Here is a 15,072-nt window from a genome sequence, read left to right as displayed (position 1 = left end):
CATAAACTCATATGACTTGCATACTTAGTTTAAGTTAGCAATTTTCCAAGTGTTTTAGAATAAGTTAACCTATTGAACGTGGTTGATGATGGGTTAAAGTTTCGCTTCCTCTTTCGTGATTGTGCGGGTAGAACCGTCACTTGCACTTGGCAGGATGGCTAAACTTTAACCTTCATCTGACCTGCGTGTAGGTTTTCCTCATTTTTCCTCGAAATTTCTAAGTATTTAGGATAAGTTAACCTTTGAACGTGGTTGATAATAGGTGTGAAGTTTTGCTTCCCCTTTCGTGATTGTGCGGGTAGAACCGTCACTTGCACTTAGTAGGATGGCAAAACTTTACCCATATCTGACCTGCGTGTAGGTTTTCTTCATCCTTTGAGGATAAGTTAACCTTTGAACGTGGTTGATAATAGGTGTGAAGTTTTGCTTCCCCTTTCGTGATTGTGCGGGTAGAACCGTCACTTGCACTTAGTAGGATGGCAAAACTTTACCCATATCTGACCTGCGCGTAGGTTTTCCTCATCCTTTTAAGAATTTTGTTTTGAACCGTTCGACGCGTGGTTGTCAATAGGTTAGTGTTCAGTTTCCTTTAATGATTCATGCGGGTAGACCGGCACTTTCATTTAATGGGATAATTGAACTCTTCCCCTTCAACTGACCTGCGTGAAGGTTTGCCACGTTATTGGGTTCGTGCGGGTAAGACCGCCTTCCCACGCAACGACTTCACGTAATGTGAATGCCGTCACCAGTGTTGCATAGTTTAACCGTTCGACGCACGGTTGTTGATAGGTTATTATTCAGTTTCCTTTAATGATTCATGCGGATAGACCGGCACTTTCATTTTTGGGTGCTGAACTTTTTCCCCTTCAACTGACCTGCGTGAAGGTTTGTCACGTTGCTGGGTTCGTGCGGGTAGGACCGCCTTCCCATGCAATGACTTCACGTAATTATGCGGTGAATACCGGCATATTAGTGTTCAGAAAAGTATAAATGTAAAATCATCAGCTTCGATGTTCTTAAAGAGAATCATTTCCATTAGAAGTGGCTCTTGGCCTTTTCTTTACAAATTGGAATTGATTTACATGCAAACTGTGTAAATGAGCTCCCTTCCGTGTTGTAGGGATGGGAGCGCCATCGAGCCGATACGCACCTGGTTCGGGATCTCGTTCTTTACGCAGCATGTAGTCTCGATTTTGAAGCTGGAATTGATTCGTGTTTTCCCCAGCTGGGGTTCTATACGCACCCGCCTGCTCAGCCTTTATTGCGCCACGAGGTGCGCGAGCGTCCCATCTCTGACAAATGCTTCGACCATGTCCTTTACGTCTATGCATTCTTCAGTGTTGTGGCCTTTTGTCTTGTGGAAGTCACAGTATTTGCTCCGATCAGCATCGTGACGATGTCGGATTATTGGAGGCTTTGGCCATGGGAGCTCTTCCGTGGCGAATATCTCAGTGACGCTTTTGGTGAGTGGCGTCCATCTGGAGTTCCGGTGCGACTGTACATTATCCCTTCCGCCCAACCGATGTTGCAAGCCGGATGAGGTGTCAAAGTTTACCCTTGACTGCCAAATGCCTAGCTTTCGTTTTTTATTTAGTCGGGCGGTGAGGACGTTGTCTTCTCTCGTCCTCTGGGTGTAGAGGTTTGTGCTCTGTGGGAGATCTTTACCCAGTTGCTTCTCTGTTTCCGCATAGCGTTTTGCTACTGTCATGATGCCATCCCATGTGGGTGGCATGCCATCTTTACCCGTTAGGGTGCGGATGAGCTCTGGGTCATGTGCGCCCTGGATGAAGGCAGCGCGAACAAGATCTTCGCTGATACTGCCCAAACTTAGCTTCTTTGAGTTGAAGCGAGTGATGAAGTTTGGCAGAGATTCATCTTCCTCTCGTATGCATTTGAGGATTGTCCACTGCTCCTCGGTATACTTTCTTTGCTGGCTGAAGTGTTGGCTAAACTTCTGTTGGAAGTCTGCCCAGTCGTAGATGTGGTTGACCGGTAGGCGATCAAACCAAGCTCTAGCAGCCCCCACCAGCGTCATTTGGAACATGTAACACCACGTGGGTTCCGTCCAATTGCTGACGGTTGCCCCCGCTATGAACCTGTTCAAATGATCGTCTGGATCAGATATACCGTCATATGTGCCTATGTTAGGCATCTGTTTGGCACTTTTTGGGGCAATTGCTTCCGCAATGTCCCTTGCAAATTTGGACGTTCCCAGCATTTGCAACGTTTGGTCTGAACGTTTTGGAGAAGTCTCGTGGACTTCCATCTGTGCTTTTTGGTTTGAAGGCTTGTCCAAAATGCCTCTTCGGGTGGGTTTCCGTTTCCTTACGCTTCCCTTTTGCCCTATGGCGAGGGTTCGCGTCGGAGTCGGATTCCTCCGAGTCAAAGTATTCGAATTCGTCGGCCTGTTGGACGGAACACAGGCGTTCGTCCAATTCAGCCTGGAATTCCTTTTGTCGTGCCTCCGCCCATGCCTTAACTTCATCGAGAGTCTGGCGGGGGAGTCTTCGTTTCTCAAACTGGATATCGGTGGATCCCAGTAGGTGATCATTTACTGCACTTGCCCCAGCTTTGGTAAGTGGGGTAGTGTTCGTAAAATTTACTTCACTTGCCCCGGCTTCGGTAGCCGGGGTAGTGTTTGTAAAAACTGTGTTGCCGGTATTTCCCCCCAGTAGCTGGGGTTGTGGTTACCGGAATTTCTCTAACCATCTTTGTAAAAGTTTGAAAAAACTGGAGAAAATGTAGTTCTAGCTTTATGCACGGATGGCGCCAATGAAGAAACACTAACCATGTCGAAACGGATTCATGCCATGTCGAAACGCCAACATCAGCATGCACCAGTGGCCATTGAGAAGTAACAATGCGACCTTAGTTTCCAAAATAAGGGCCCTATGTGGTCATGTGTAATCGTGGCTTCGTCTTATCTATATTTACAAATAATAAGATGGTCCTATGTGCATGATTTTCATTAAAGAGATTAAGAGACACTGAACATTATTTTTAGTTTTTTAAGACTCATAAATGATAAAACACAAGCTACACTCATGACTCAACCCTGCAGGTATAAAAAATTCCGTATACTTCTATAAAATGTATGTATCTACAAAAAAAATTACTTGATTGATGACCATAATAATTACTGAAGAAACACAGATCCAATCCCCGGGTATGGGTCCTGGATCTAATAAGTCCACAAGGTAGGATACGATAATTACAACCAAGATATGAGTACAACCTCCCAAAGTCCAGTGACCGGAACCTGCAAAACAGACACCGTGAGTCTCGTTACGGGAAGGACAAGAGGGGGGGTCTTCCCGTAACCACCCTCCGGCGTGAGAATAAATACTGTTCTGTAGAAGATAAGCACTTAAGTAAATTGAGAGAGTACAGTGGGAGTGAATGAATACTTCATGGTAACGAAGAGAGTATTTATAGCCGAAGAGTGATTGGGCCAACTGCCCTTAAGAAGATGCTCTCGTAACCACCTGGACACGTGTCCTCTTTTGATAGGTTCGGTTTATACATTGCATGTGCATTATAACCACCTGGACACGCGTCCTTTTGATATAGGTTGATGGGCAACACTGGCCATGTGCATGGTTATAACGGCCTTGCCAGGTGTCCTTTATTGATTGGTTGAGAGGTCATGTATTGCCCAAAAAAGCATCTTGGTAGATCTTCTGGAAGGTATTTAACTGTTGACAGCTGTTCCCAAGGTAATACCTCACAGTCATTAACGCGGAAGAAAGTTTCTTTCTCGCGGATGACTCCTGAGGGTGCCAAGGTGCTTCCGCATGTTCTCCGAGGGTGTTTCTTCCTCAAATGCTTATTCGGATGGTTTATATGTCCTGCGGGTGACTTGTGGTAGGTTCACGGTTGACCCGCGGGTGTTACTTAAGGGTATTTGGGTCTTTTCAGTACCCTACTGATGTATATAAAAATATACATCTTTTTAGCATCAAATAATCTCTAAAAACTGCAACTTTTATCGTATAATATAGTTAAAATAACTACTTATCATAATAAAACATAATTTTAGGTGAAACCAAGCCCCAACAAAGAAACAAGCGAAAAGACGAAGAAAACACAAGAAAACGAAGAAACACGCCCCCCATGCCTCAAGAAACACGCCCCAATGCTTCTAACATAAGAAAAGAAAAAATCTTGAAGCAAAAGAACGGGGTCGTGCTTATCACGCACGGGGCCGTGGACGAGGATACAGAAAAGGCAAAAAGAATGGAGCACATGTCACTAAAAAACAGCACGGGGCCGTTCTTATCACGCACGGGCCATGGACGAGGATACAGAAAAGACAAAAAGAATTGAGCACATATCACTAAAAAACACGGGGCCGTGCCTACCAACCATGGAGCCGTTGCCACCTCACACAAAAGACAAAACAAATCTAGCACATGTCATAAAGATACACGGGGCCGTGCTTATCATGCACGGGGCCGTGCCTCACCATCCAGATCGCCTATAAATAGTGGCTCATGTTGCATTCATTAAGTGTGCCTTGAAAAGAATTCTATCCGGTTTCTCTTATAAAAACACACACTAACACTCACATAGAAGATTTAGTGAATAGTTTGAAGGCTTGGAGGTCATCACCATCAACCATCATCATCATCCATCATCATCATCATTAAGAAGGAAGCTTCATCTACATTTGGTTAGATTGTTCCAAGTTTAATCATGTATTTGTTATTATCATCCATCTTAATGTTTATCATCATGCTCATTATGAGCTAAACTCCATTTACCATCTAAAATCTATGAAGAAGCTTTGTTTTACTTGATGATTATATAAAACATGTGGTTTAGTTTGGTAAAGTGCATGGTTATCTTACAATTATCTTTTGATGAGAAATGTTTCACCATCTTAAAATACTAATTCAAAGTTGGTGATTGTCAATTATATTGACAATCTTTCATGATCGATTCATTTCTTGAAAGATAGAAATACTTTGATAATTATCGAAACATGGATCCTTATATTGTACTTAGAAATGATGAGATATAAGTTATGATGTATTTCTCTAAGTCTTGGTAATCCGAAAATGGCTTTGCTTAGTATATCATGCTAGTTAAAGAAATCACATGTTAACGAAATGTGTAATCATAACCTACATAAATCAACCAAGGGGAGGTTGTGTGAGTTAACTACAACCACTCAAAGTTGTTAGGATTGGTATTTGAGAAATCGAAGTCAATTCTAATCATTCTACTTTACCAACTGCTTATCTACTTAAATTGACATTCTCGGGGTAGCATGCTATTAAGCATAGGATGGACTTAAAATATGCATGCTATTATTCATTATGTCATAGAATGTGTTCACTCCAAAATGAGGATCATAATTCTATCATATATTATTAGGACAAGTCTATTACATGTTTAACTATTAATCATCAAGGAACAATGGAGTGGATTCTAGATATTAGATGGTTACCTTCACATAATTGAATTACTCGTTTAGAATCTTTTATCTTGGTCACCTATATATTATATATAAGTATTTACATTTCATAAAAAGTTCAAAAATTAACCCCAAAATGATTAAAACCTCCGATTAAAGCAAAACAACGATTCATTATTAGAAACCTTTGTGTCCACGGATCGATACTTGGTTCTTACCAATACTATTTTACATATACGATAGGTACACTTGCCTATTTTGTGTGTGTTTAATCTTTGTAGAAATCACTTTTATAAATTTAAAACACGATCTTGTGCAAAAGCAAATCATTCCATCCTTTTATATTTTACGCCACGCGCAGCACACATCACCTACCTCTATAATTACATATCTGTTAGGTTTGGATAAATAGCGAAAAGAAAAATATTTGTCTTAAAATCATCAATTATTGTTAGGAATGGTTGTTGGTTTGAACACCTGGTCACACGCTACGCGATCGTCATGTGTAGCTTCATGATCTCTCTTTAAAGCTCTCTTCTTTTTCTTTTTTGATGCAAATTAGTGCAATATTATGTTGTAGGCGCCGCGATTTTTTATAGAAGAAAAATTTTTCAGCAACGGGTGATGATAATGAAAAATCCATATTTTAATTCTCACGATTTTGTAAAAAAAATTTTGAAATATGGAAGAATATACGTTATAGTTTAACGTGGAATTTGTTGTTTGTTGAATATAGTATTTGCTAAACGTACTTAAAGTATCGTAATATACATTGACCGTTAAGCTGTCTCATAACAACTAACAGTCACACGCACGGCACCATCACCCGGGTGTAGAGGTGGCAATGTAAGTGTGTTGGGTTGGATTTGAGTGATGGATCAGGATGGATTTTTAAAATAGAGAGTTAGGATAGATGTGGGTCAAAATGGGTAAAGTTAACCCATCTTGACCCAAGTGAAGGTTGACATATAAAGGGTTTTAAAAACCCCTCAAAAAAATATTCATAAAAAATTATTAAAAAAATAATAATTCAAAATATAAATAAAAAATGCAAAATATAAATAACTAAAATGTTTCCCACGTCATTCTCCTTCATTGAAAAAAATCGTTTTGTACCGGTTCAGGTTCGAGTTTTTCGGGTTTTTTTTCAGTTCGGTTTTATTTTCATTTCGGTCGGTTTTGGTATCTGCTCGGTTTCGATTTCTCGGTTTTTTCGGTTTCAGTTTTGTTTGGTTTTATTCAGTTTTTTCGGTTTTATTTCATTTTTTTGTTTCGTTTCGATTCATTTTGTTTTATTTTGGTCGGCTACGTTTCAGTTTATTTGTTTCGTTTATGTAAGCCTTTTTGATTGCATTTCATTTTTTTGTTTCGTTTTGGTCAGTTTTTCGGTGACATATCGTTTTTTTTTGTATCGTTTTAAAGTTTTTCTATTTCGGTTCAGTTTTTTTGTTTCGTTTTGGTCGGTTCGGTGTTTTTGATTCATTTTGGTCCGGTTTTTAAATTGCATTTAGTTTTTTTTATGTTTCCTTTTGGTCAGTTTTTTAGTTTCAATTCAGTTTTTTTGTTTCGTTTCGGTCGTTTTTCTATTTCGGTTCAGTTTCGTTTCGGTTTTGGTTTCGTTTTAGTCGGTTCAGTGTTTTTGTTTTGTTTTGGTCAGCTTTTCAGTTGCATTTCGCTTTTTTTGTTTCGTTTTGGTCGTTTTTCTATTCGGTTCAGTTTCGTTTTGGTTTTTTTGTTTCGTTTCGGTCGATTTGGTGTTTTTGTTTTGTATTGATTAGCTTTTCAGTTGAAATTCGCTTTTTTTGTTTCGTTCTGGTCAGCTTTTCGATTTCATATCTGTTTTTTGTATCGTTTTGATCGTTTTTCTATTTCAGTTCAGTTTCGTTTCGGTTTTTTTGTTTCGTTTTGGTCGGTTCGGTGTTTTTGTTTTGTTTTTGTCAACTTTTCAGTTGCATCTCTCTTTTTTTTGATTCATTTTGGTCAACTTTTCGGTTTCATATCGGTTTTTTTATTTCGATTTGGTCGTTTTTCTATTGCGATTCAGTTTTGTTTCGGTTTGATCGATTCGTTGTTTTTGTTTAGTTTTGGTTGGCTTTTCGGTTGCATTTCGCTTTTTTGTTTCGTTTTGGTCAGTTTTTCGGTTTCATTCCAGTTTTTTTTTTGTTTCGTTTTGGTCGTTTTTCTATTTCAATTCAGTTTCGTTTTTGTTTTTTTGTTTTGTTTTAGTCGGTTCGGGGTTTTTGTTTCGTTTTGATCGTTTTTTGGGTTTCGGATGAGTTTTGTTTCGCACGTGATAGTTTGGGTATTTTGAATTAGATAAATTTTGGATAACTTGGATATTTTGTTTTGACCCATTTTAACCTATAAATGAAACTCATTTGTATATTTCCAACCCATTCTGACGCACTTTAAGAATTTTTATGATCCATTCTAATCACTACGTGAATATCGCCTTTTAGCCACACATGTGGTCTAGGCGATTTGCCACACTTTGGCTTAAATGTGTGGCTAAAAGGTCTTTGACCATGTTTGAAAACCTTCCAGAATGTTTTGGCCACACATGTTATTCTTCATGTGACCATTCTATACCTACTCAGGTACTTTTCGCCACACTTTGAAAAAACTGTGACAAAATCTAGCCACATTATAAAAACGTGTGGCGAAATGTGACCTACAGTCATAGTTTGTTTGATCTTTGATACATGTGACCAAAAACGCATGCATTAGCCACAAACTGTGACATTTAACTAGACACATGTTTTAATAGTGTAGCCAAATGTGACGAACGGCTACTGTATTGATAAGAGGTGTGTCTAAAAGGTAAAAGATATAACCACTTATATTATGTTGTGTGGCCTAATGTCACATTTGTTAGCCACATTTTTAATAATGTGGCGAAATATGACGAATAACCATTGTATTTATAAGTAATGTGGCTAAAACGCTTAAAATATATTGCCACTTATACGAGGTTGTGTGACCAAAGAGTAGTTTAGTTTTATATGGCTAAAACGCTTTATTTTTCCTAAGTTATTTTTCCTAACTAATAGTGACAACAAAACAACAAATGTGACTATTATTAGTTAATGGCCACACTTTATGCTTCATGTGACCATCACCTTCACCTCCTCCCAATTACAAATCTAATCCATAAACATCGATTGAAGCTCATTACTCTTCTTCATCACTTTGATTCTTGCTCCAAACTTCATCAACCATCCTTCGATCAAATCTAACGGGGGTTTTCAACATGATTAATTAGAACCCTAGAGATGTCAAAACATGTTAGGGTTTGAGTTTTGTTGAGAGCAGTTGGCTGACAGATTCGTTCTCGTTTATTGATTGGTCTGTAACTCGATGTTAAACAACGATTATGTGACATCCAAAATTTCAAGATTTTTATAAATATGGATTTTAATAAGTGAAGGGTGTTAAACTTGAAAATAAACCAAAGAGGGGTCAAAGAGGCAATAAAACAAAAGGGTGGGTGATGTATATTTTTGGATGCTCTGGATGTGTGTGTGGACAGAAGAAGAAAATGAGCAAGAAGAAGAGAACGAGCAAGAAGGAGAACAGATGATTTCACTTCTCAAATCAATTATTAAATCGAGCATTAGAAAATACATAATAATCATTTAGTAGATCGATCATTGGGTAAGTGTTTCTAACCCTAAAATTGGGGCTTTGTTATCTACACTTCATGCATGATGATCTAGTACGTGTTTTATGTGATTATTGATGAACTGATAGTGATAATCTTGATTATGTGATCTATTACTAGTTATAATGGTTGATTCTATCATAGTAATGTCAAACTGTGTTCAAGAGTATACCATATTTGATTAACACAGTTGATAAATTAGAGATCTTTTATGGATGTAGTTATATGATTATAATCTGTACACATAAGTTGATTGTTGTAATGCATCAAACATAAGAGGTCATTGTTAAAATGTGTGAGCAAATAGGCATTTCAGATCGTGCGTAGAGATTTAAAGTAATGATTTCAAATGAATGCACACAAGGTGTTTTTGAAAATGTCTCAACCAAAAAGGAATTAAAAGAGTTGTTAAGATTTGAAATTCATATTACTGCTGTCAATAAAGTTCGTATAAAATCATAGAAAAATCGGGTGAATGTGTATTATACATGCTTGAAAACCTTTATTGATGTAATAGGTTTCATCTTTGAACACGATTAGCTAATTCAGACTCAAAACGGATCAAAACAGTAGATTAAAATGATGCCAACATGTTGTTTGGGGTTAAATTATGTTGTTGTCCTGTTCTTTGAATAATCATATAAAATAGTATAAAAATCCGAGAAAGATGTATTTTATATTCTTGAAAAGCTCCTTGATTCTACTATGTTTTATATGTGAACATGAAAATCTGTTTCGGCTGAAATACTGGTCAAAACAGTTAGTTTCTGGAGCAATACAGCAGATTCAGCATACTGTTTTGACAGAAAATTGGTTGCTGACATGTTTTGTTAAAAATCACATATAATAAATCGTAGCTCCGATAAAGGTGAACTTTATATGCTTGGAAACCTCTGTGAGTTTACTACATTTTACTTTTGAGCATATTAAGTTAGTTCTGACTTTTAAATGGTCAAAAGTTGAGGTGAATAGGTGCTGCACAAAAGCTGCAGTACTAAAAATAGTGGTTTTCATAATAATAAATGGTGTGCGCACTTGTTCATAAGAGATTATAACATAACTGCTTTAATGTAAATTAATGCCATAATGTATGAAGTTGTTAAGTAGAGCCTAGTCGTATATATACTGAGTTAACCGTTAAAACAGGGGAAGTGGATAAATGACTTGAAAATCTTTAACTGATAACTTGATGATTCTTGGCTTGTTAATTATTCGGTATGAATGAGAGTGGTATGAAAATATAAAGAATACTAATGCCGAGTTTTCACATTATGTAATCTAACTTGTTGAAAGTTGACTTTAACAAGCTAGGTATGTTGAAGCTTGGAAGCCAACGAGTCAAATGGACGAAGTGTAATCAAGCTCCTATGAACAAAGGTAAGTTTATCTTACATCTAGTTTAAGAAGTTACAAGTCTTATTAGTATGTTTTGATTTATTATGAATATCAAATGGATACGGGCCGCCTTTACCCATTAATTGCAGGTTGATTCTTTTGACTATACTTAGTGCGTACTGGTTGTTTTAACTCGTTACAGTTTGAAGTTTACCCTACCAAATGTCTAAGTGGGAATTACTCGTGTCTAGAATATAAATAGTACTAGCATTGTGTAGTACGGTTTGATTTGGGTTTCAGACCAGCTTGTCGATTATAATAATAATATAGTAACTAGATGAAGATTTGACTCGTTGGTGAATATTAAATTAGTAGCATGATTTAATTAGAGAAATGATTCGTTAAGTTGTTTAGAGGGGTTGTAAATAATATGTTGAAAATTTGTAACCGTTTCTAAAGTTGAATTTTAGTTGAGACGTGAAATAGCATTAAGATTAATTTAAATGGGTTGTAATTATGTTGATGGGTTATAATCATGCTGATTAGAAACAGGTACGCGAAGCTTATGATCAATCAGGCGAGTTAAGATACATAATAAATTGAATCTTTGGAGTTGCATAACGGTAGCCGGCATAAACTACGCTGGACCTGTTTTGGCTTAATATTTTGACTAATGTTACTCCGGGTTTAATATCTTATTTGTATATAATATTTAAATATTGGCAATAACAAATATATGGTATTTGATTGCTTTAGGCGAAACCCACAAATGAAAGCGAAAAGCCAAAGATCAAGTGCTCGGATTTGGACACCAATACACATCAAAGTGAAAGTTTCTAATATTGATAATGAATTATGAATAAGTTTTAAAATATGTACAATCTTTGATTAAAAGACAAGTTCCTACGGATATTATACGTGATGTGTGGATACATGTTAGGACTTTTGGTACCGTTGACATTACTAATTATCACCAACGATTTTTTTTAATTGAGTCGTTCCGACCCTGACCTGTTTCGAACCTGACCCGTTCCTACCCATAACCCATTTCGACCCAACCCAACCCATTTGCCACCCCTATGTTTAATGTATATTGATGGGTTAGGCGAGTTGTACCTCTTAAGACACGATTTAAAAAAATATTCAAAAACAATAATAAAAAAATCATAAGTCAAATTATAAATAAAAAACGGAAAAAGTAAAAAACTAAAACATTTCCTCTGTTGTCCTTGTTAAAAAAAAATCGACCCGAAACCCGTTTTGATCCGTTCCGACCTTGACCCATTTTGACCCGGACCCGTTATGACCCGAACCTTTTGACCCTGACCCATTCTGACCCGAACCATAACAACCCTTTTTTTAATTGACCCGTTCTGACCCTGACCCGTTTCGACCCATAACCCGTTCCAACCCATAACCCGTTTCGACCCAACCCAACCCAACCCATTTTCCACCCCTATATTTAGTGTATATTGACGGGTTATGCGAGTTGTACATCTTAAGACATAATTTAAAATTATATGCATAATGGGCCATTAGAGATTTCAATGCCCAATATGATCCATTAGGATATGTATGAGTTGTTTTTGTCTATTATGGTCTAATATGACTCCATATAACACGATATAACCCTTAAATATCTAATGTTACATATCACATGCCATAATAGACCTCTAAGAGATTTCAAACCCTAATATGACCCATTAGAGCGATTATGACATGAAAAAGGCTATAATGGGCCACTAACACTAACAAGGCCCAATAAGACCTATGATGAAAGTATCACATGTTATCGGCCATTAACATCTAACTATGACTAATGACATTCCTATACAACTTTCTTAGAGCAACTATGATGTGATAAAGGCTATAATGGGCCACAAACACTAGTTAAGGTCCAATAAGGCCCATTGATGAAAGTAAGACATTTTGTTGGACGTTAACCAAACTATGGCTCACTAAACTCATATTCAACCCTTTTAGAGCAACTATGATATGATAGAGACTACAATGGGTCACTAACAAAAATTAAGGCCCAAGATGGCCCATTAATGCAAATTATGACGACCAACTATGACTCACTACACTCCTATACAACCTGTTAACGTAACTATGACAATATAGAGACCATACTGGCCATTAACAACAATCAAGGCCCAACATGGCCCATTAATAAAAGTATGACATGTTATTGGGCGTTGACACATGCGTATGGTTTACTACACTCGTATACAACCCTCTTGTAGCAACGGGGACATGATAGATGCTATAATGGCCACTAGTATCATTCAAGGCCCATTGATGAATACATGACATGTTTTGGGCGTCAACATCTAAGTATGACTAATGATAGTCGTATACAAACTTCTTAAAGCAACTATGACGTAACCAATGGACACTAACATCTAACTATGAGTCTATGACTAATGATAGCCAAATAAGGCCTATTAACGAAAGTATGGTGTGTTTCGGGCGTTAACACCTAACCATGACTAATGACACTCCTATACAACTCTTTTAGAGCAACTGTGACATGATAGATGCTATAATGAGACACTAACACCGATCAAGAACTAGTATGACCCACTAATAAGCGTATGGTTTATTATTGGGCGTTAACACTGATTACTACACTCTTATACAACTCTTTTAGAGCAACTATAAATATCACTTGTATTTATTTTATATGTTTTTATATTTAAAATACAATTTGTTATATTATTTAAGGTTTAATTAGTTGTTATATACACACACACACACACACTAACAACTCTTTATTTTAATTAAAAATAAAAATATTTAATTCTATTTATTTCCTATTAATTTTACTTCCCTCAAAATTTCAAATTAAATTCACCACTCTTTTCTTCAAAAAATTTTGAATTACCCTCTCATTCTTAAATCTAATTTCATATTAACCTACATTTTTTTCTTTCTCTTCATTACTTCTTATTCTTCTTCTTCTTCTTCTTCTTCTTCTTCATCTCTCTACACCCATCATCTTTCATCTTTAATTCTCTAACTCACTCAATTTTTAACCAAATCCTTTGATTCCGGGCTCTACTCTTATTATTTTTACGAGAGGAATTCACGTATGGTGTCGGTTTCCATCAATTCTATCTCGATTTTTGCCGGATTCGTGTTGAGTGTGAAGAACCCTAAGAACCAAGTTTGGGGATTTTCAATTTTAAGTGTTATTTCTTGTAATTGAAACTCAGTACATCTTCTTTCATCGCTAAAAAGGTATGTATTTCACTTGTAATTGAAGCTTAGTACATCTTCTTTCATTGCTGACAGATTCGTTTTTGTTTATTTATTGGTATATAATTTGATGTTAAACGATGATTATTGAATGATTGTTGATTCTAGGATATAGTACTATGAGTCTAGTTTCCAGAAAGGTAAAGTTTGTAATTTTTGGACGAGTTTTGAATAGATTTTATAATTTTACAAAAACACTAGTCAAAGCTGATTTGGTGAGTTATATTCTGGTCTGTCTTTCCGACACCATAACTCCATAATGACAAAACCAAACAGGTTGGTTCCAGTTCTGAAAATTAGTATTATGAGCTTTGAAGACAACCCAATTGTTCTTGCACAATTTGTATTAGTGAATTGATATAACCATTAAACAAGTGTTTGTTGTGCAATCTGCTGAATTGTTGGTACATATCTTTAATGCTTGAATTATTGTGAGTTTTGTATGCATGAAAAAAATATAATAAAAATGTTTGAGAAACCTAATTCAAATATTCTACTATGGTAAATTTTGTAGAATTTATACTTCATCTTTTCATAGTGGATAAAATAAGTTTGTACATGTTATAATCTGTCTCGTGAACTAAGTGATCATAAGTTAAGTTGTATGATGAATGTTTGGTTGATTTGCCATGATACGATGTGTAAATACATGTTAGGAATTTTTAGTACAGTTGTCTAATGTGATTGTGTGTGAAGGTCGTTGTGCTATGCGTCGATTCAAGTTTTTATTTTTATATTTTTTACCCTATATATGTATCATATATTTTTCTCTCTTTATAGGGTTGGAACACAAAAAATGGCTAAAGAAGTCCGCGAGTTGGAGAGACAACCGCACGAAAGAGGGTAATGATGGCAGTATATCTCAGCATACGGGCGGTTCAATAGGGTTTGATGAGCATCGTATCTGCTTGGTAAGCTAGTTTTATTTGTAAATTCAATCTAAAAAATTAGATCAGAAATTATAATTGTTTGTGCTCTAAAGTTTATTACATTACTTCTTATTAGGAAAAAGAACATTGTCGAAAAGTTAAGTGGATTGAAGTATTCTTAGATACCCACCTCAGCAAAGAAAGCAAGAAAAAGTATTGGGTGGGCGAGCTCAACATTAATAGCCTTGTTGGATTTGACTTTTGTACGGAAAAGTCAGAACACGCATTTGTAAGTTGTCTTTATCATTTTTCGTTTTGTTATATAATTAAGTATAACATATCAACCAGGGGCGAGCAAATGAAATAGACCGTTTTATATTTCATATACATGTGGTAACATAAAACTGCTAACACTATAATTTAATATACATGTGGTATACTCATAAACGGGTTGGTTCGGTTTATAACTAAAAATTTAAATGAAAATTACATACCGATTTTTTGGGTGTAATATATAAACGGGTTGG

Source organism: Bidens hawaiensis, unplaced genomic scaffold (assembly GCF_021521415.1).
Source record: "Bidens hawaiensis isolate Kalapana, Puna unplaced genomic scaffold, B.hawaiensis_p1.1 tig00012479_1, whole genome shotgun sequence".
Taxonomy (NCBI): domain Eukaryota; kingdom Viridiplantae; phylum Streptophyta; class Magnoliopsida; order Asterales; family Asteraceae; genus Bidens; species Bidens hawaiensis.
This window is presented reverse-complemented; position numbering follows the sequence as displayed.